Below are 22941 nucleotides of genomic sequence, written 5' to 3'. Positions count from 1 at the left end.
CCACATTTCCAAACAAGTACTTTTTTCAAAGAATCCATGAATGATGAGAGGTTCCTGAAACACTTGAAAGCTGAATGGTATAAAAGCACTTTGCTTCAATCTGACGGTAGAATAACCTAAATAACAGATTAAGAATAATAAATACATTTATTATTGAGCTCACAGATCTTTTTATTAAATCATTTTGTAGCAAAACGGGCTTTTGAATTGAAAATGTTGCTTATTTTGTCGATATATAGTTTCCAATTAAAATGTGATTAATTAATTATAAATAATTTTTATGCTCCATCTGCCTATAAACAACTCAAAATTAATCAACCAGATCCATTGCACTTAACTGAGTTATTTTTATGCCTGCGCAAAGAGAACAGACATTTTCTTGCTGCATTCACAAAGGGGAACAGAGATACCTTGCATAGAAATCTAATAGGCAATTTACATTTAAATTTCTAATGTCCCTATTACGGGTGGATTTAAAAGAGCAAGGGCTTGGCTTTAATACGTTCTTGGTGTCTCCATACCACCTCTTCATCTTTTCCCCCTTTCCACATCACCCTTTTCAATGAAGTGCATCTCCCACAATGGCTTTTATCATCACCTTTAAGGAGACCTAATCAACAGCGGGCTTGCTATAGATTCCACAGCGCTCACAAGGAGGCGAGTTGACCCCCAAACAAAAGCCGGGTCATTAAAATATCTCCGACAGAAAACTCGGGGGGGGATCAAACTGCTTCATCAGCCTTTCTGCGAACAGAGAGCAGGAGATCAAAACTTAGCCATACAACAGAGAGACTTAGGTGCCTCCCTTGAAAAACCTGAAACTTCCAGCTTGCCTTCTGCTTCCAACAGGGAAACAAGCCGGTCCTTTGAGTGGGAAAACCAATAAAGATGTAAAGTAAACTTGGTGGACAAGCATCTGTTCAGAGCAAAGCGTGGGAGGCCGGATGGAGCCTGTGATGGCTGCATGTGTCACAGTCCAGTAAAAGAAACTGCAAAACCTTTTAACGAGATGTTAAAAGGTTTTGATAGTAATGATAATGATAGTAGCTTACCCCATTCTGTAGCTTTTTAAGTGAACTCTTTGGTGTGTTGAATTGCTGGTGTCCAGCAGGAAAGTAAGAAAGTGCTCTGCAGAAAAATAAAAAAAAAAATCACTTAATAAGGTGCACCTCACTAATCCCAGTTGTTGACATGTTACCATCGTGCAGTGCTTTCAAATTTTTCAGCAACACACCCATGATGTAAATATGGGTGTGTTGTAAAAGATATTTACAACACACCCATGATGTAAATATCTTTTCGCAGCACATCCTGACATTGCTCTGCTGAGCTGAGACGTGGAATATGAAGTCTCTAGAGTACAATGAACTCATCGTCATGTTCAAGAAAACGAGTTTGAAATAACCTGAGCTTTACCATGCATTACTTTTGCTGAAAGTAGCAGAAGCTCAGAAGCTGAGCACACAGTGGCCATAAGAGAGACGGACATTGGACAGCAACAATTCCCAAACGGAGTGACATTTAAACAATGCACAGTTGGTACTGAGGGATGCAAAGGATGCCAAGTGTATCCAAAGCAGGACGGACATGTGCTTTTGTGTTGTTTACATCAAATTTTGACCCTACCATCTGAAGTTGGCAGCCAAAACCAAGACTCATCAGACAATGCTACATTATTCTTTAATTTGTAGTGAGCACATGGAAATGTTAATTTTCTATTCTTTGCAGAGGAGTGACACCTTGTGTGGCATTCTACTGCTGTAGCCTATCTGCTTTGATGTTTAAAGTGTGCTATGCATTTAAAGATGATAATGTGCGTACCATGGCTGTCTTTGTACCATCTTGAACCAGTCTTCTCTGACCTCCAACATCAACAAGGCCATTTTCATTTTGCAACTCAATGGATACATTATCTGTTTCAGACAAAAGAAAAAAATCCCAGAGTGCAGTTCCTCCTCCATACTTCAAACTTCATCAACCATTGTCACCAGGTTTCCACGTCTAAACCCAGAGTTGCTAACATGGCTCAATCACTATTTTCAAGAACAAGCAACTGAACAGGACAACCTAATAAAGTGGCAGCGGGGTTTAGGTTGAGATGACACGTTAAGACAAGCAGGTTCACGTAAAGTTCAAACTAAATCTTTAACTGTATCGCTTTGTATTATTTTAAATGATAGAAGACATGTTTGCATACTTTAATGGGATGCACAAGAAAACACCTCTACACACTTCCCATATATATGAGATGGATATATTTCTATATTTTTACTTTCAAGGTTCATTTCAGCACAAGCTATTATGTCAGCTAAATAAATGTTAACTCTGAGGTAAAAGCCAATACATTTCTTTAAGAATGCAAATGATCAGGGATTACCCACTCATCTTAAGGCAACTATAAGAGTCCTCACATAGCTGTGGATTAATTTCTTTCTCTGTGGACAGGGAAAGCTGAAAAAGTGGTGGGTGAAAAAAAGAAAAACTGTCTTCATAAAAACGTACGGTAACTGTACTGCAAACAGAATTATGCATCTTATGTCGCATCAACAAAGGTTCAGAATCCATCCATAGAAGCAATAAACCATCGTGGATCTATGACATATTTACCAGCCAACTGTACACTTTATCTGGAAGGGAATAAATGTGTTACTGTGATTTACAAAGTAGACCCCCCAATAAAAAGTGTATTAATTTGTTAAGCCCCACAAGATGTTAAGCAGAGGAGCAGTAATGCGGTCACTCTGTACTGGAAAGATTGAAGTGGCAGTAGTAGAGCAATAGAATCATTTAGCTGTTTTTGCACAAGGAGACTCTGCACTGTATCATTCATATTTCTAATGAAGGGCTGTGACGCTGGAAAGTTGTAGAAAATATCTCTCACCCAAGGACACGGGGCCAGATGTGCTAAGACTTATGGGAGCAATCATAGGTGGCCAAGGCTTTGGTGTGGGCCTTATTACGTTAGGCTGCAACCCAGCACCTTCAACTTATTAAGTTGTCAAGAGTTGCAATGATTAAAACCAAAGAAAGGTCAGTTGTAGACCTTCAGCATTGTACAGACCCCGGTATTTGCTTTTAGGCCCCAGAACTAATGAAGAGCTTTTACTTGATACATCCACGAGGAGAAAAAAGGGAAATAGTGATTTAGCAGGCTGCTTTTTGAGATTCATTCATCTTTGATGGCATGTAAAAATTGTCCAATACTTTTATTTTCTCCTTTCCCCCCCACACCCCACTCTATCCCTCTCTTCTTCATCCCCATTCTATCTTGACAGGCTCCTTTGAAATTAATTTAATCCATGACAAAGAGGCAGATAATTAGGAAGAGATAGAGAGCAAAAGAAGACGAGAATAAGTAAGGAAATCAGAAACCATGGGTAACGGCTTGGTGTTTTGCACGTTCTCTGTCTCTCTATTCAGCAGTTTTGCATAATATCAGCATGTGTGGGGATCAAAGGGAGTAGGTTAATGGGAAAAAGGGCTAAGGGATAATTACAGGGAGGGGACAGGTTGAGGAGCGGCGGGTCCAGGTGGGGCCAGCCGTGCTAATATTCTTCCGTTATGCTGACAGCAGGATTCCAATGTCTGCCATTGGAGATTAAAACAAGAGAGTGCAAGGAGAAAGCAAGAGACGGGGGGGAAAAAAATATCTTGAGGAGTTTAATTGAGAGCTGTCGCAGACATCCATTGGATACAAGGCAGCGGCGGCAGTTTGTTGATTTATTCTCTTACGTTGTCATAACTGATGATGCTGCCCAGGTGGCTGTGAAACACTGGGGGAGCAGAAAAAGTGTGAGAGAGGGGACGCGGTCCAGTAAAGGTGTAGGGTTCAGGGATTACAGCCTCTGGGCAGAGAATCAATCACAGCGGTGCAAGGTGGGCTGATACAGGCACAGTGTGTGGTCTTAGACTAGAATACAGGGATTCTTTAAGCATGGCCACTCACTTTCTGCCATTTCAGTTTCAATCCTGGCAAAGATTCATGATGTCAGGAGTGCCTTTCTCACTTTCTTCTACTCTATATTCAGACATCTCCCTGTCTCTGATGCATTAGTGAAACAATAGCAAACACCTGTGCAGATAAATATACAGTGAATTTGACCCAGCCGGTAAGCAACCCATCACTGCGGAGATGTAATTCTCTAGAGCTTTGACACCCTGTGAAATCAGCATCATTAGCATGAGCATGAGACTATAAATGATGTAGAGTGTGGCAGGGAATAAATTGAAAAAAGGATGATGGCGAGGTAAAAAATGAACCTGTTTCAGTTCAAAGCATGCCCTTGACTTGAGAGTGGACGGGACTTCGACTGAGATTTCTGTCTTTTCTAGCTGCAACCGTCAGCTAGGCCTGCGTGTGGCAAATTGTATATGACATATGTAAAAACGAGGGGTCAAACAAAGTTCTGTCAGGTCTCAGAGGGTTAGGGGAAGCCAGCTAGCTAGGTACGTTTGCAAAGGAAGATGGAGTGAGAATAGTGCAAGGTACTTTTAAATATGCTAAACATTTGGAGCAAACACCTTCAATATGCCGTTTGTCATTTGCAAGTTGTTTTTCGAAGAACCATCTTTAAGTTAACATCTTTTGATTTAACTTACATCAAAAGCCCATTTCAGGGCTTGGATAGTTTATAACTAAACTGGAAAATTATTAATAACCGTGGCATAGGAGATTGTCTTGTGACAGAGGTGGGTTACCATTCTGACCACCTGCTCTGTCAGTCTCCGTCGTTGTGTCCTTTGACAAGACACTTCACCCGCCTTGCCTGCTGGTAGTGGTCAGAAGGGCTGATGCCACGGGTGCATGGCAGCCTTGCCTCTGTCAGTGTGCCGCAGGGCAATTGTGGCTCGTAGCAAGTAGCTTGCCACCATCAGTTTGCGAATATGTGTGCAAATGGGTGAATGGGTGAAAGTAGTGTGAAGCGCTTTTCCAAGTACAGGTCATTTTACCTTTTACAAACCTCCTGTACATCAAGTCTTAAGTTTGTAGAGGCTGAGTCTGAGTGAAGTTTAAGTCTTTATTAGGTACCTCAAAATCAAGACTTAAATCTTTAGATGAGGAGCATGAGTCGAGTCTAGAGTCTCTGAAGGCAAGTCTACTTACAGATTCAAGGTTTTTTTTTTTACATATATGTAGAGCATGTTTTGAATATAGACAATAAGTGTACATTCTTGCTTTTGCGACTTAAGTGTGACTCGTGTTCAAATTTGATACTCGTGTCACTTTCGCTGGTGTGTACACACTTAAATGATTCAAAAGATTTAGTTTTAATATAAATGTATAAAAAGTGTTCTTTCTCAATGATCATTTCCCAGAAGTGTCTGTGGGTATGCAGAACGTGGGGGCCGTCAAGGACATTTTAGCAACATGAGAGTATCATTAGAGCCACAGGTCTGAGATCAGCCTTTCCTACAGATACCGTAACCATGGACGTAATTACCTCAATGACAGACCGAGTCTCAGATGTGCTCCCGGGACCAACGTCCTGGTCTGTTCTTACTATGGCTGCTGGCAAAGTCTTTTATAAACCTGTCCCCCTGTCCACGTTGTACTGCAGCCACCCCCTCCCAAATACCCAACAGTTTAAGTCACATCAGTCAGTCAGTCTGAACTCATTACCATATGTCCTCCAAACCTGAGACATCAATGTGTGGTGATTGTCTCAGTCGACAGAACACTGGAGGGTAAATTGGAGCTGTCTGCACTTAAATAAAAAAAAAGAAAAGAAAAATTCCAACCTCTTGTCTCCCTGATGCCCTCCATAGAATCTTGCCCTAAATAGTGATGTTTTACCTGGAGCATTTCTCCTCCCTCTTTTCTACAGCCCTCCTGTCCCAATAGGAAACAAAAAAAAAGTGTTTAAAATAACAGGAAGAGGGGGCTACTGAAAACCTTACCAGGAGAAAAAAAAAACATAGCAACTTAAGAGACTTAAAAGCATAAAATGAACATTAACAGACATAAAACTTGTTGACGGTTTTAGTAGCATCCTCACAAAACTGAACATTTAGCTGTTCTTGCCTCCAGTATGCTGACTGCACACTGATTCAATTCAAAGATTTCTGGCAACAAAAGGACTAAAAAGAAAGAAAGAAAAAAAAGCCTACAGCTTTCCCAATAGGAGCAGTAAGTGAATAACAATGTGCTACCTAAAGCCTAATATCTCTAATGTTGGATAGCACTCTGTTTAGCTTTCCTCTCTCCCATGTAGCAATATTCTTAACCCAAGGAAAAAAAAAAAATCTTATCTGTCTATCTTTGTGATCAGTTACACGCTCATTATGTTGGATCCATCAACATTTTGAAAAGCTTGAACACGCTCTTTTTTCCCCCTAATAGTTCCCAAGACACACTCAACTGCCGTTGAAAGCTCCAGTTACCTGAAACAAATTGCCTGCAGAAATCTGAACCTCTACCAGTCTGCAAACGTAAAAAGAGACACATACAAGAGCTTCAAAACATTAAAGCGCACAATACTCTTGTGTTTTCAGCTTTTTTTGAATTGTCCTCTTAAAAAAAAAAAAAGATATAAATAAAGAATAAAAAAGAAACCTTGTAGTCTGTGTGTGCATTCACATAGAGTTTGTGCTTTGGGCAAAACGTTGTGTTTCACCACATCCCCCCACATTCCCGCTGTATAAAAAGAGCTTTGACACAGCGGTAAGATAGAGTTTCACAGTGTGTTTGAGTGAATGTAATATGTTAAGATGTTACCAACATGGTTTCTATTACTGTAGAATAACAGATTCACATTTTGTAGAGATAAGCACTGAGGGGGCGTTCGGAGCATAGCCTGCTGTGACATACTGGGTATTTATGTCGACTGATGACGGGGGACAGAAAGAAAAAAAAAAAAAAAACAACATGGGAAGGCCTGGTGTATGATGTATGACAGAGCCAGAAATAAAGTATTGAAAAGAAAAGGGAAAAAAAAAAAGCCTGAAAAAAGAAGCTTTATACGTATACATTAGCACAAAAGAGACGGACTGAATGGGCTTAATTTTTTTTTTTTTATGGAATTACGAGACAACAACAAAGAGACTAAAATACTGGACCACCCTGTTTTACCATACAAAATATGATATCTGAGCACCTTTACTGCTTTCGTGTCTTTCACACTCACAAGTGTGGCACTGTGTCTTGAAACCCTTTGGCCTGTGCCACATGAGAGTTTACTGAAGGCTGCAAAGTTCAGTTTGGATATGGTTTACAAGCGGATTCCCTGATGGGAGAAGAAGGTTGAAGGCTCCTGCCAAAACCACTGCTTATATACACACACTGATGTGTCAGTCAAACAGAGGCCATCGCACGAAAAAAAATCCAACCACACATTTAGAAGAGGCTGCCGACAACTACTGCAATAGGTTTTATCCTTTTGTTAGCAACAATGCAAAGAAATGCATTTTCAACAATCGAGCGGGTCACGTATTGTCCTTTTTAGCACTGAGGCCTTGATCATTTCTTAAAAAAAAAAAAAAAAAAAAATTAAAACCCCATCACTGTGTTCTATGAATACATCCTTCAGAGGTCTTTCAAATTCAGTTAGCCACGGAGATGTTCAAACCATTCTGTCCAACGTTGTTACAAACTTTTTGGCAGACGTGCACTGTGAGAAAGTCCTGCGCTGAAAAATAAAACAGATGTGAACAATAAAATGCAGAGAATAACAATAGAGTACAGTTTGTAAGAGCATCTGGGCAATGACATATGTTTTTCTTGTTTTGGATCAATGCTCAAGCACACTGTTTTTTCTCCATTAAAGACCGACTTCAAGGTCAAACCGCTAATATTCAGCTTTTTATTTCCAGGATACTTATGTCAACATGACATGGGTATTTAGAAAGGCTTTCTGAATTTTTTCAAGAAATTCAGAACTGTAGAGGTGAAATGAAAAGTCCCATATGCCGAACCGGACACTCACTGAAAACCATTAGCTGAACAACAACAAAAAAAAGAATTCAATGCCCATTAAGCTTTTTTCATATTTTGTCACATCATAACCACAAATGGAATCTATGTTAGCATACCTTTGATGGTGGACCAACACAAAGCAGTGCTTAGCTGTGAAGGGAAAGGGACATGTTGAATGGTTTTCAAACATTTTCACAAGCGATATTTGGAAGAAAAAACACTGTCAGTAAACACCATTCTCAGAAGTCCCACTTGTGATGAAATGTAAACAGAGTTAGAGTGGCGGAAAAAAAGCTATTTCAAAAGTCTGATGAAGCACTGTTAAATTCATTATCTGGCACAACTACAAACCTACCAAGATGTGGCTCTAGCAAGGTCAGACTTTATGACGGAAGCAGCTAAGAGGTAACTTAAGAACTTAGAGTTGCACCCCACAAATTAACCTTTTTCTAAGAGAGGCAGCTGATGGACTAAAGCCACACAAAGTGAAACCAAGTTCTGTTTAAAGATTATACGACACACAACAAGCATGTGGAAAAATTGCTCCGGTTAGATGAGACCAAGATTAACTGAGTGTTTTAAAGATATCATACTTTTCATGAACAGGAACTCTTGCTCTGTACGTTAGTAGGTAGGTGAGAAAAGCTAAAAATAGAGCAGTTGTAGAAGAAAATCTGTTTGAGACAGACAAAAATTTGAAGTTAGGATAGAAGTTCATCTTCAGAGTGGCCCCAAACAGAGAGTTTGTTTGTCCTTGCAGGGTAAAGTGAGTAATTGATGTTATGCCATTCTTTCACAGGATAACACAGAGACACACTGAATGCACACATACACTCGTTCCTAAGCACAATTTAAAGACCTACCGTTACTGTTTTTGGACCGTGGGAGGATGCCAGAGTACCCGGTGAGAACCCATGCGTACACGGGGAAAACATGCAAACTTCAAACAGAAAGTCTCTGTGACTCGAACCTTTTGCTGCAAGGCAACAGCGTTGCCCAATGTTTCACTGTACATGACTGAGTTGAAGACGTTGCCTAAATTCAATTTAAAATATGTGGCAAAACTTTTAAGTGCAGGATACAAAAGCTCACCACAGAGTCTCTCCAGCCTTAAGCTTTCCTGCAAATAAGGCTGGACCAAAATGTTACTCTCTGCATGAAGATCTGTAGCTACAATTCCAGTGAAGTGTGGCTGCTTATGCTCTATTTTGGGTTGATCTAAGCTGTAAAATTCCAATGAGGTACATCAAAGTGATATTCTGACTACTCCTACTTTTTGTTGGGCACTCTCTTCTGTGTATGATTTCATCCATACATTTTCTGTATTATCCGTTCAGGGTTGCAGAGGCACGCCCTGGATAGATGACCAGCCGGGTGCAGCATTATTTTTCGATTTTTCCAAGTCGTTAATTCCCCATGTACCAAACCTTGTACTCATTGAAAATCTCCATTTCCTCCAAGTGAGGGGTTCAAAGTAAATCTAAGAGTTAAGTTCCAGTAAAGTTGAGGTTAAGGATTCTGTTTTTTTTTGTTTTGTTTTGTTTTGTTTTTTTTTTCCTGTTTGACCTCAAGTGAAACTTCTTGGTTCTATTATGCTGCTAAGATACTTACCAAAAAGTAATGAACAATCACTTCTCATGTCTGGCACAGTCATTTTACAGGTTGAATACAAGTAAGAAAGAAAAGAGAAGAAAAGAGGACAACACAAATTTATCAGTTTTCCCAAATTCTAAATTGTGTACCGTGTACTAAATTTATGCTGAGAGCATTGAGGAAGACAACACGAGGTCAAATGTTGATGCAGTAAAAGCTGCGATGTCCCATGGTTGATTTTAATCTGGGTTCATCACTTTCAACAGCATCTGTGGCCATATAGACACGTTTCCGATTAGAATGACTCATTGATAATTGATAGAGTTGCTGTCTACACAGTCTATGTACACAAAACACACACGTTCACTCTCACCTTAGTGCACAGTCTGCGTTGCTCATAATGGGACCATGTGGAACAGCTTGTAGCAGGAGTTAGCTAAAGTAAGAACAAGTGTGATGGGAGACGGGGTTTTTTCACCTTATTTTAGCACGAGGCTGCTCATGTGGTTGAAAGCAACGTTTCGACCGCAGACACTCACTCCCTGTGGGACCACTGAACTGAACGCCAACCTCACAGCCTTGGCCTGATGTGTCACTGAGCAGAATCACCACTAACTCTTTTTCTTCTCTTTGCCCCCACGCTCCAACGCACTCCCGCCCACCTCGGCTCTGCATCCGAAACAACCCCGGAGCAGCAGTCGACCGTGTTCTGCTCTCGCTATCATGCGCTCTCTGATGACAGCTCTTCTACAGTAGGTAACTTAAACTCGAGGGATGGAGCATAGTGAGGCGGGGAGATACATGGAAAGACGTGAATGCGGCAAAACAGGGCAATGTTTTTTCTATTAGAGGAAAGATAAAAATCAGGGCGTAACAGTAGACGTTTTCTTCAAAGATGTGGCTTGCAACTTAATATTACACCCTTTCAAAACATTTCACGAGATCAAAACATGAAATGTATGTAAGAAATATTTGAAGTCTTTCCTATCTGCACTTTGGTTTTGCCTGTCTGGCTCCAAATGCCCTTTGTCACATCACCCTATGAGTGTCTGGGTCTTGTTTTGGCTTCTGTCAGAACAAGTCTCCTGCTGATTAGACATATTTGTAGTGGCATATTGTCGAGCCTGAGGGATTTACAGTGAAAAAAAAAAAGTCTCTCTCAGTATTTAATCACTATTTTCACATCAAAACAGCCACCCTCCAACACGTCCCACTAGTTTATTGTCGATGTCCCTGTTCCGCAAACATTTTTTTACACTAGAAAATGCTCACACTTTCACGTACACACACACTTACCTGATCATTGTGCCAGTTCAGATCTGCAGGCCTCCGAGGTCATGGCAGAATGACAGCTGTCACAGAGTCCCCATTACCCCCACGCAATAGGGAATTAAAGACAAACAAATCCGCAGCCACAGGAAGAGGAAGTTCAATTGTGTGTAAGTGTGTGTGGGTCTGTGTGCGTCTGGCATGTGCTTCCTTGTGTCCCCATAGCGGGGTTATAGTTTGAAAGAGGAAGATGCCATCATTCTCTTATGTTTGAAGAGAGTAATAAGGACAGAACTCTGGTGTTTTTTTCCATTTTCTGTCATGCCTTATTTTGCTGGGATGAGAGGTATTGCAAAACTACACCCTACAGTCTTCAGGTCCCTTCTGTCCTTGAGGAACCTAACAAAGGCCTTAGGAATATGAAAACATACTATGAGGCATCAATTCTCAAAGCACAGGCTCCAACCAGATTCGGACAGCAACTAAGTCGGACTAGGATTGTCCCATTACACATTTCTCACAGCACAATACTTTTGTGTAGAAATACCACAGTATTAAGGTGTTGCAAAAACAAACAAACAAAAAAGAGAACAGAAATTGAGAGCATTGTCTAGATATTTGTATTTCAAACTGAAACGAAACAATTGGTACATTTTTCCTGATAAAATACAAACTTGGAAGGCTCATTATGTTTTGCTACCAGCAATAGGAGAGGCTTATGGTTACAAATACTTTCAAACAAAAAGTGCCATTTCTCTTAAGTCTGAAGCAAATTAATGAAAGAGATTTGTTCTTAGAGGCCTTTGATGTTACCTCGAAATCTGATTTGAACCTCTGGACATGAAGTTTGAGACTCCCTGCTCTGAGGAAAAAAAACACCTTAGCAAAAGTTTAGTATCACCGTAAAGGGTTTTATTCACCTATCAAATCAGAGCAAGTAAAACTATCCTGTGTGTAACACTTGTAGGAGATATTTTAAGCCTTACTTCACTGTCACAGGGATGAGATTCCTAAAATTCAGTTTGATAGGCCAATAATGGAACATAAAACGGCTTGTCTAATATCTTTATCACATCATCTTTATAACCCCCAATTTCTCTGGCATTTACAATCTAAGTGTAATGCACATTTAATGCCACCCCGCACTGTGGCCCCACTCCTACTGAGACAGCGCTGACAGCAAAGCAGCTCGCTCGTTTACATGTGTTCCACATCGTTTCGCCTGCTGCCCAAACAAGGTGCCGCTGTCGGCTTTAACCGCAGCAGGGGGGTTGTGGGGGGCATTGGTTTGGTCTACAGCCCTCCTCAAGGGAGACCGCTGCTCATAATGGTAATTTAAGTGTAAAATCTGGTCTCTGGGAAAAAGGTCATTGAATCTGCATAAGCCCTTGAGCCAGGCTTAGGACCTTCCGTTGGCCTTCAAGGGGATGAGAGGCAGAGAAAGACCAGCTTCCATCTCTTCCTTTTTCTCCTTCACTGGAATCCCCCCTACCTCACTTTTCATGCCCCCCTCCACATGCCCAAGTCCCTTGGCTCTGCAGTTCCACTTGGTGCTTGATCTATGTCTGTGAACAATAGCTAGAGACACGATAGAAGCGGGGGCCAGAGGGAGATGGGATAAGAGCCTCCGTTGTTGTTGTTCCTCAAATGCCCTCTGCATCCTAAAATGAGACTCAGTGATGGGAAGATCAATACTGTATTCATGTGTATTTTCCAACACCATTACATGGACACCCGCATCCATGTTCAAACAGGGGCACTTTGATTGGCTCCTCTTGTCTTTATGTAATGAATCCAGCCATTTCTGGCTGGCAGATGGGGAAAAGTGCAACTGAAACAAAACAGTGTCAGTCATCTGTGGCACCGCATATTAGAGAGGAACTTTTGCTCAAACTTAAGGAGTATAAGCATATGTTGTTTTGTCTTTTTGATGAGGGTTAGTCTTCTTTCTCTGTGCCGCTCTACTTCAAGTGCGGTGAGACTCTGAGGGGAGCATTTCTGTCAACAGATGGCAAAATTAGCTTAGGGCAAATCACATTCTGGTTCTTATCTACAAGTAAATATAACAGCATGTAAAATAAAGTGCAGCATCTGCAAATTAAATAGCATGCACTGGAACAGCATGTAAAGAAACACAAGTATGTTAATGTAATTACTCACTTGTGGCAGTGAACAGTGAAACCACAAACACCACTGACACAATCATTCAGACAGTTCAATAAATTTCATTTTAAAATTCTGGTTAAGCTTTACTGTTAGGTATTCAATTTGATTTGAATGATGTTTTACTGTAATGGATCGATGGTCCAATAGAGAGTGAAATGAAGATTTATACGATTTAGAAATTCACTGATCAGAATTTTATATCCATGCTTTTGAAAAGCTTTAATTGTACTTTCATTATTAAAATATGAGAACACACGTGAAGATTATTAGAAGATTGGATTAATCTTCTAATAATCTTAGAAGATTATTTCTTCTAAGTTTTAGTAAATATTTTAAAACAAACAGAATGATCTAACTAAATTCAACTGGCTTTTGCATCCTCCATTAGCATCCCACATTAGCAACTTATCGCATTAGAACAGCTAGCTTTAGAAAACAGCGATCTCTGAGAGACAATGTTCATTCTTACCTTATCTCCGAGAATTCCAAGTGATTACCAATAATTCAAATTTCAAGACAGAAATTAGAAGCTCAAAAGTGAAAACAGCACCGTTGCTGGAAGTATTCCTGTGTATGTAGGATGTATGTAGTCATCCGTCCTGATAAAGTCTTTTTCTCTCTCACTGTGAATAAGCTGTGACGCTATTTAAAAACAGGTTGTTTTAAAATAGTTTCACACATATAATATTATGCCTGACAAAGTAACTAATCTGCATACTGAGGATATCTAACTTTGAGTCTAATACTGGAATCTAAACAGGAGCCTTGATTTTGTGACTGAGTCACGCTTAGTCATGGTTTAATATTTGACTGACATTTTCACTTCTAAATGGATGGTCAGAGCAAATCGAGGTGAAAAATCGACCAATTAATGTAGCCTGCTGATTTCAGATTATATTTCTAATAACGATGAATCAGAAATTAAGAGAGAAAGAAGTATCTCATAACCTGATAGGTTGAGTCTTAACTTTCTTCCTACACAGCCCAAAATCTAAGCCCAGAAGTTCAACCTTTTAGAAACTATGATAATTGTTGGGGTTGGGCCTCTTTAAATTATGTTTTAAAAATGAAAATACTGTCAGGCTTCATTTCCTCCTACGCTGATAATTAAGAAAAGGTTATTTTCAAACCATAACGAAGGTGGTCGTGACAACCCATCCCTGGAGCATTTTCCCTAAGTTTTAAAAACATGTGGGAATACTTTGACTCTGACATAAAAAAGGATCAGGATGGCCTACATAGTAAAGGCTAACAGAGCTACCACGACCATGTGAGAATTTTAATAGTATCTCATTTAAAGCTGCTGGACATAAATGTCATCCTAAGCAAACAATCAAAGAAAGTTCATAAATGATGCACAATTAAAAAAAGTTGAACAATGGATGTCTTTAGCCCAGCAGACATACAGAAGTAAGACATTAAGGTAAACAATGTAAATTAGTAATTAAATTAATTTCTTTCTACAAAATCATTACATTAACTGGATTAAAATCTACCAAATTTATCTTTATTGAATTTAGATCATTTTTTATTAAATCATAAAATTGACTTACAATTATATACAGCGGTGACATTTCTTTTTACAATTATTTTTGATCATTTGTATCATAAATGTTTCAAATTGTATATATTAAGCTGTTAATATATGACACTTAAGTGATCAGATTTCACCCAGATGTGCAATGCAAAAAAAAAATAAAATAAAATAAAACATTCAGCTGAACAATATTGTTGTTTTCTCTTGAAATGCATCCAAATATGTCCAAAAAAGTCAGACATTTCTGTCCAGACAGCCAATTAGACTTTCAACAATGCACCCATTTGTTACTAATTTTGAAAAGTTGTGAGGGTGTTCATCAGAAAAAAATTAAAGAAATTAAAGTATGAAGATATGAACAATGAGTGGCATAATTCCAGCCTTCCTCCTAGATTGTTAGATGACGTCTAAATTAGTCTGGGTACCTGTTTTTTTAAAACTGTCCAAATGTCTGAAAACAGAATTTCTGTTTCCGTGATGAACTGATTTATTATTTTTGCTTTTCAGAAAGCAATCATCAAATTAGAGTGTTGTGCTGCACTGGAAGTTGTAATGTGTCGATATATATCTATTCTTCAAACACAAATGCCTCACATTTACTTTTTTAATGTAATTTTTTTTACATAATTACAGAAATTAAAAGGAACTTGAAGCAGTGTATTTGTTTAGAAATTTGTAGTACTATGACATACTTAAAAGCCATGAATGAAGTGTTTGTAGAAACATTATTTTGAATTCTTTATGGTCTTACAACATCAACTGAGAAGAAATTTGTGTACAGCAAATCTTAGTGCCATTTTTTTTTTAATTTATTTATTATGGAGAGTGTCTATTTAGAGGTTTTTCAAGGAACCTCTACATAGACACTAGGAGGTTTTGTACTGACTGACCGCAAGACAACTAAAAAGTGCAAACTTGGAACCTCTGATGTTTTTGGCCACAGCTACTAAGATATAACTGAGGTTATGCACAAAAAAGTCAAAACATAAACAACTAATCAGTTCTAAAAAAAATACAAGCAAGGACATTATCACCTCTTTCTTTTCTCCTCCCTTTTTTTGAGTGTGCTTTTGAGAAAATAAGTATATTTCATCAGGCAGGCTAAAAGTTTTTATCTCAGCCAGAAACAGAGATAAACACCAAGATAAACACCAAGACACAATATGTACATCCATAATGGATGCTCATTTTTCTCTGATTTTATATTTGACCTAAAGCAATTCTGGTCTTACAAAAATGTCCAATAAATCTCTGATGAGTAAATGTTAAAATATAATCTGTTTTTTCCAAAAATGGAAGAAAAAACAGGACCATTATTTTTATCTTCATTCCATCCCAAACCTGCGATTGATTGAGTCTGTATTGAATGCTTAACCACTACAATGATTGATTGTTCCCAATTAAATGTGCGAGAGAGACATTTCCTTTTAAACCTACAAACCTGAACACTTTATGGTAGCAGATATCTTTTCACCACTAAGCTGATTTGTTGTAATCTAAATTAGGTTGATGTTGAAACTAGAGCCAAACCATAAAAAAAGGTAAGACTGTGCTCTTTCCGCCTGCCTTTTTTCTTTCTGTCTCCATTTCAGTTCTTACCTTTCCTCTCTGTCTTCTCCATGCTGTTGTTGGCTTGACCTCTGCTCTCGACCCCTGACATTCGACCCCGAGACATCTGATCAGTCACCACTCTGGAAGGACCAAATTAATAGAAGAGTTGCTTGTTAATTGCATAAGGGGCGAGCTAAGAGATTCATCACCTCAGTCATTGCCATTGCTTTACTTTGACTCCCGCCCCCCCTTTCCCTTCTTGGGTTTCCCAAAGGGCGTTTGGGGGCATGCCCAGCTGTGCTTTTTCCTATAACCCTATCTGTGTTGTGCTGTGTAATTATTCAGCATCAGCCCTTATTAATCAAGTCGATGCCCTTGCGTTTTAAATGGAAATTGCGGGGATTAATACAAGCATTCATTTTGTCCAGGAAATCTTGATGGCTTTAGACGACTAATCGAATTGGAATAAAGAGGCCAGAGTGATGGGAGGGACCTGATTGAATTAAGGGAGACGGGAAAGCACACATTACACTGTATCTGCCAGCAGGGTTGTAGGCAAAAAAAAACACAACGACGCAAAGGTCACCGAGCATCGTCCACAATGATATTTTGACAAGTCACAAGTGGCTTGTGGTTGAGGTAATAGTTTGCACTGTAAAGCATGTAGTAAAGCAAGAAAAGTAAAAACCACTGTTTTTGGCTTTACACTATGTATAGGCGCAGACATGCCGAAATACTGCCACAGCTTTCCTTACAAATCCCCCTGTCCATTCCAACAAATCCACCTTTCCGCTCCCTCTTTATCATCCCACCTCTCCATCATGCTTCCTTTAACCATGTCTTCAGTCCCTGCAACCCAGATTGACAGACGGATTAGATTGGACACAGTTGATGGCGGTGGAAGCAATCAGATCTGGTGTTTGGCAGAGGTTTTGTTTGTGTAAAATGACACACAGGCCTCTCTCCATAAGAGATGCCATTGGCACAATCTCGCAGGGCGATTGCTATCAGGCCCGGTGGAGGTGTTCCAACATGTCATTTGTCTGTCATTTGTTTGTCAACTGACGACAGCTCGGTGTCTCTCCGGTGCATTCGAGTGGGTGGGCACGTGTGTGTGTGTCTGCAACGGTGAAAAAAAAATGCACACTGTTGTATATTTCCTCCCTCCAGCACCTCTCCTTCAGGTCTCGTCTCCTCTTTTTGATACAGCGGTGACATTTTTTGACAGCATGTAGATGGATAAGATTTGTTGCGCCTATGAGCCATCAAGGGATTAGAAATGCATACTCCTTTTGGCAGACACTGTCTACATAGCTTTCTCTTGACAATGCAAGATTCAACCAAACAGCTCCTGTGTCGTTAGTTTTGCACCGACTTTGACAGGAGAAAAGCCACAAGATAAAGTGAATCTCTAAAGAAAAAAAAAATGTTAAGAGGTATGGCTTCAATCTGGAACAGTTGCAATGAGTATACAGCACCTTCAAATAGCATTGACGGCCCTTGAACTTTTTTTTTTCCATTTCGTCACACTACAATCACCAATCTCAATTGGTGATAGAGATTGGTGCATTTGTACACACATCATTTTATTTTAATACCTCCAAACAAAATACCATGTACCTAAAAAATATCAAACTCACCTAATTAGTAAGTACAGCCCATCTGTGGTTGATTTAATTAATAGTATATGCACAGCTGATTTGTGAATGTCTTGGAGGTTTGTTGGAGAGGACTTGTGAACCAACAGCAATGCCAGACAAGTCGGGGATACAGTTAGGGAAATGTAACAGGACTGAGGTTTTGCACACTATCCTAAGCTTTGAACATATCATGCAGCATCGTTCGGTCCATCAATCAAAATGAAGAGTATTTATGACGAGTACAAACCAACCAAAGCATGGCTATGCACCTACACTGAAAAGGTGGAAAAGGAGACTGCTATTCCGAAAAGTAGCCAATAGAGCCATTGGTAACTCTGAACGAGCTGCAGAGATCCACAGATCAAATGGACAGGACAACTATTAGTTATTAGTTGTGCACAAATTTGGTGTTAATGGGTGTCGAGAAGAAAACCATTGTTGAAACAAAGCTTTGAAATGTCCTGTTTGCAAGTTACATCAAGGTATATAGGGGGTAAAATAATCATGTGGACGAAGGTTGTCCTGCCAGAAAAGAAAAAAATTTTACATTTTGGCCTACATGCAATGTTTTTTATGAAGGGGGGGAAAAAATCACTACATAGCTCCCTAAACACGTAGCACTCATGGTAAAACAGCAGTGGCAGCACCGATGCTTTTCTTCAGCATTGATAGGAAAGCCTGAGAAGATGTGAAAAAACAATCCGAGAAGAAACACTTAGAGGCTAGAGATGTCTTGGGACAGATGTTGCCACTTTGTAGATCTAGCCTAAGATAGCTGTGATTTACATCAAACCTTAATCATGTTTTAAAATATCAAACTCCACCCCTAAACTCAACTGATAATCTTTTGCATTGTTTAAATGCAACATTATTGGGATCCTAAGTTATTATGCAAAAAACAGAATGAGTTTTTCAGTGTGTACAATTGTCTTGGGCGTGTGGAGGAAAGAAAATCCTAATTTGATAACTTTTCTGGCTCTTTAAATGCTACCTTATATGTGTTTATCACATTCCTATCAGATATATTTAGGTTCATGGTTGTAACCTACATTTCAAGTGATACGAATACTTACACACTCACTATACCGAGACGTCTTCAAAGTTGTTTTTTTGACAAATTGATTACCATTACCACTTCTAAGTCATCAGACTCTTTATACCAGTAATTATTAATGCAACAGTGCCACCGTGGTTAATAATATGCAACTCCAAATTGAAACCAGCAACGTATCAGAATGATTTTGGGGTGTGAAAGTTCACACTGACCCAAAACAAAACATCCCCATGCCTGGAGTCCAAACTAACTGAGATAGAGTTACACTTCCTGACCTTTAGAAATACCAAACATCTGTTCAGCCTTTCCCATCTATTCAAACATACAAATGGGTAGCAGTGTTTTTTTGGCCCATCCCTAACGCACAAAGGTTTTAGGGCCTCCCTATTCGCGGTGCATTGGCCGAGGAGCAGTTATCTTACAGTCTCTGTCAAATCAATCAAGCTGGAATTGTTTAGATTTTGGCCCAGGAAGAGGGCCAGCGTGTTTATGTGAGCAGACTATTAAAGCAAAGGATGAGGGATGTACAGAAGGGATTTATGGCATTCTCATCTCCACAGAATGAGTCTTATCAGTCGAGTTTGGCCTAAAACTTTGATGCCGTTTAAGTACAACTGCTGCTCTTTGTGATGTTAATATGGTTATCTAGTTTTGGTGAAAACCGCTATTTTGCTTCATCTACACTTCTCTTTCTGCGTCCGTGCGCTAAGCATTGAGAACAAAATATGATCATGTAGCTTGCGTCTCCAATGAATGATATCATGCATGTAAAAACAGCTTTGCTTTGGTTCTCTTGGCTCCTGCACAGCTTAGCATCACATCTTGTTCCTTCTCTCTCGAGGGGCTAGTTAACCCCCACATAATCTGGAATTCCAACAGACCTCTCACTCTCCTCCTCATATTCCTCAATGACCGCCATCTCTGCAACAGCCCTGAAACATTACCAAAAACCCTGCCGTCACTTGGCCCTGATTTATGGTGTCATTAATGTCAGGCTATCAGTGGACATGAGCGCATGAGACAACAGACGAGCCGCCCCAAAAACAAATAGTTTTGATTAAAGTCAAGGACATTCCGTGCAGCTTTTTCCGTAGAAAGGCATTCATCACATTTGATGTTGACCCTCCCTCCCAGCTTCCCTCTCTCTCTCTCGCTCTGTCTGTCTGCTTGTTCGGTAGTGGAGGTGATTGGGAAGGCGGCAAAAACCCAAAGGCTGAGCTAACAGAGATACAGACAGCTTATGTAGGCAGGTTTTACAAATTGGTGTGTGGTGCAAAGTTTAAACAGCAGTAATTTGATTAATTGAACACAAAAGGGATTACAGTGTAGAGCTTTATGTGAACAAACAATGGGTCACAGGCAGAAAGCTTGATTTTGCCATGCCTCTGTGAAATTGGGTCGTCAACAATTAACTCTTATTCACTCCCAGCCTCTTTTAATGATGCATTTGAACCTTTTTATTCCAGGGTGTAATGATTATACTGCAAACAACTTCAAAGACGTGTAAACAATAGACTTGGATGCACAGGTTTGATTTTATTGGTGATCTTCTCTAATCCGCACAATACAATGCCAATTAGGGAAATGCAGAAAAAAACATGTTTTTGAAGCCATTAACAGGCGACCTCCATTATTCTGTTTCTGTTTGGCCTCTCTGTAATTGACGACAAGCAGTACGACTCTTTTAAGCGTAGTCCACACATTTTTAGTTCAATTAAATGTTCAGTTCAATGTTAACCTGCTTTAACCATGCCAACCATTGTTCTGCTACAACATTAAATTGAGAAAAAGCTTCAGTCGTTTAACTGCTGGATTGTGGGGAAGTTGAAGAATTTGGATGCTGTCTTCCTTCTTCATTATTCTATTCACTTTGTAAAATACCCCAGTGCTGCTGGCACCAATGCAAACTTTCAGCTTGATGTTTCCATCGCCATGCTTACAACTCAGTGAAAATAAGCAAAGAATAATTTGAGAATAAATAATAATAAAAATATATATATTAGTGTATTCATATATTTGAGGCTGCATATTGAATTTTGACTGTGCATGAGAGAAAATTCACGATGAACTTAATTATTGCTTTTACAATTTATTCAAGTTTGTTTGTTATTTATTTAATTTGTTGTTGTTCTGGGAATTATCACTCCACCCCGACAAAGAAAACAACTGGAATGCCTCTTTAAAGCTCTAAATCATTGCGATATTCGAGCACATAACGAGTGTATGTAAATTTCTCATCGGCACCATAACTCACATCTACTCCTATATCCATCTCTGGAGATTAACGTTTGTATGTCGCTCGTTCCACTCATCACAGTATTAAGTGTTTGCTCTGTCAGTGGATACAAAGTCCATGCCAAGTCTTATTATGACGCCCGGAGAGTTACAAGTCACAGGGAGATAACAGAGATCAGAAATGCAGACAGCGTTTACAGTTCCCCAAACCAAACATCTGTTATAGTGACAGGAGAAGGGTCGATGTGAGGAGGATTCCAGAGTCGATGGGAAAAAGCACTTCACCGCTGCTACTAACTTTTATCTCCCACCAAAAAAGCTTCCAGTTTGTGTAAACAAATCCCAACGAGTCTGCAGAGCTTTTCCTCTTTCATGCCTCTCTGGCCTCGGCCACCCAGCCTGCACTCCGGCCCACAGGACTTGACAATAATAACTGGGAGGTCAAGGTTTAAGAGGCAAATTTAAGATGAAATCATGAGAATTGAAAAGGTCCACAAACAAATTAGCTAAAGAGGGAAGAAGAAAACAAGACTTGCACAGTTATGGATGGGGGCAGGCCGAAAGGACATCACAGCCTCAGCTAAGCAAGAGAATTTGTGCTCACCCTTATCTAATAAGCTATTGTTTTAATATGCTGGCGTGTTATTCTAAGCACGGCTGTTTTTAGGTCTCATTTTGTCATGGCTTCAGAGAAAAAGTGTGATCTTAATCAAGGCAGCTTTAGGTGTTTTGCTGGTTTCCAGATGTTCGAGCCTCTGCCGACAAAAGCTTCTCTCTTTTTTTTTTTTTGCTTTTATTTTCTCCCCTCTAGTGTAGACACAAGTGGAAGGTTATTGCGCTTCACTCAAGGTCTCTCTAAAATGTCTCACCCATTCAGGTGTTTGGACACTCACAGAAGGGGAGAAAAGTATCAGATGCAACTCGGAAGGAAAATGGAAAATGGTTGGCGGTTGGTGTGAATTAAGATTTTAAAAAGTTTTGGAAAGGCACATGTGTTGGTACAAAATATGGTGATAAATTCACCCCCCAAAAACAGTAGTTTTTGGCACAAATTGCACATCTATGCAAAAGTGCTTATACCAGTTGGGCTTTTTTTTTCTAATTTGGTCACATTACAACCAGAAACTAATGTATTTTCTGGGAATTCAGTTTGATAGATGAATACAAAGCAGTGCATAGTGATGAAGTGGAGGAAAATTACACATCGTTTTTACGTTTTTATAAATAAAAAGAAACGTAAGAGTAGCAATACTTTACAATATAAGTAAAAGAAAAAAAGAAAAGTGTAGTAAAACTACTCCTAAAAGTAAAGTTTTAGGATGGTTTAAGAAAACAACTACTTGCTACCCCCCTCGGATTAGGATTTGATGTAATATAACTAACTCCTTCGATGTCGCTCACAGAAGGTATGACTTCCTCAGCCTCGCTGAGATCCATACGCTCCTGGTTCTCATCGACTTAGGTTTTATGCTCATAGCGGCAAGCACAGAGCAGCATCGGGGAAAAAAGTGAAGAAACGGGAAAAAGAGCAGGGAAACAGAGGATAATACAACAAAAAACAACCAAAAATGAAGCATCGGGCTTCTCTTGCCAGTACACATCAGGCAGCCCTGGACTGGAAAAAAGGTATCTTGAGGTTTCAACCCCGGAATGGGTCGAAGTGACGGGTGTCTGCAAAAGGCAGCTCAGTGAAGGAAGTTCTGCTGACTCCAAGAGAAAGTAATGGCTCCCAGTCGTCCATCAAAGATTTACGGTAATAAAAATATTGTATTTTTTTTCCACAATCAGACTAAAAACAAAACAATTTAGTGCAAAGAAATGAATGTGATAAATGCAAAAACAACTAATGAATGCAGTGTATATGTGTGTTAAATTTGTTTAATTTTAAACCAGGAGAGAAAGCTGGAAATTTGTCAAAAAAAAAAAAAAAAAAAAAAAAAAAAAAAATAACGAAACGCCGCCCCCTAAAGCAGAGCAAAAAATT

The 22941-nt window shown here is 39.5% G+C and overlaps 1 long non-coding RNA gene across 1 annotated transcript in view; it reads right to left on the bottom strand.

Annotated features, from left to right (window-relative positions):
• Positions 1-1044: 1044 nt before the first annotated feature.
• Positions 1045-22941, bottom strand: part of LOC106934728 (uncharacterized) — a 37762-nt gene continuing 15865 nt past the window's right edge. Inside the window, exons 2-3 of the long non-coding RNA XR_001421751.1 lie at positions 16077-16168; positions 1045-1128 (exon numbers count right to left, since the gene is read on the bottom strand). This is a non-coding gene — a long non-coding RNA (uncharacterized LOC106934728). The remainder of the gene's footprint in view (positions 1129-16076; positions 16169-22941) is intronic.

This window comes from Poecilia latipinna, unplaced genomic scaffold, assembly GCF_001443285.1.
Source record: "Poecilia latipinna isolate Pla-1442-1.1 unplaced genomic scaffold, P_latipinna-1.0 Scaffold1850, whole genome shotgun sequence".
Taxonomy (NCBI): Eukaryota; Metazoa; Chordata; class Actinopteri; order Cyprinodontiformes; family Poeciliidae; genus Poecilia; species Poecilia latipinna.
This window is presented reverse-complemented; position numbering and strand designations above follow the sequence as displayed.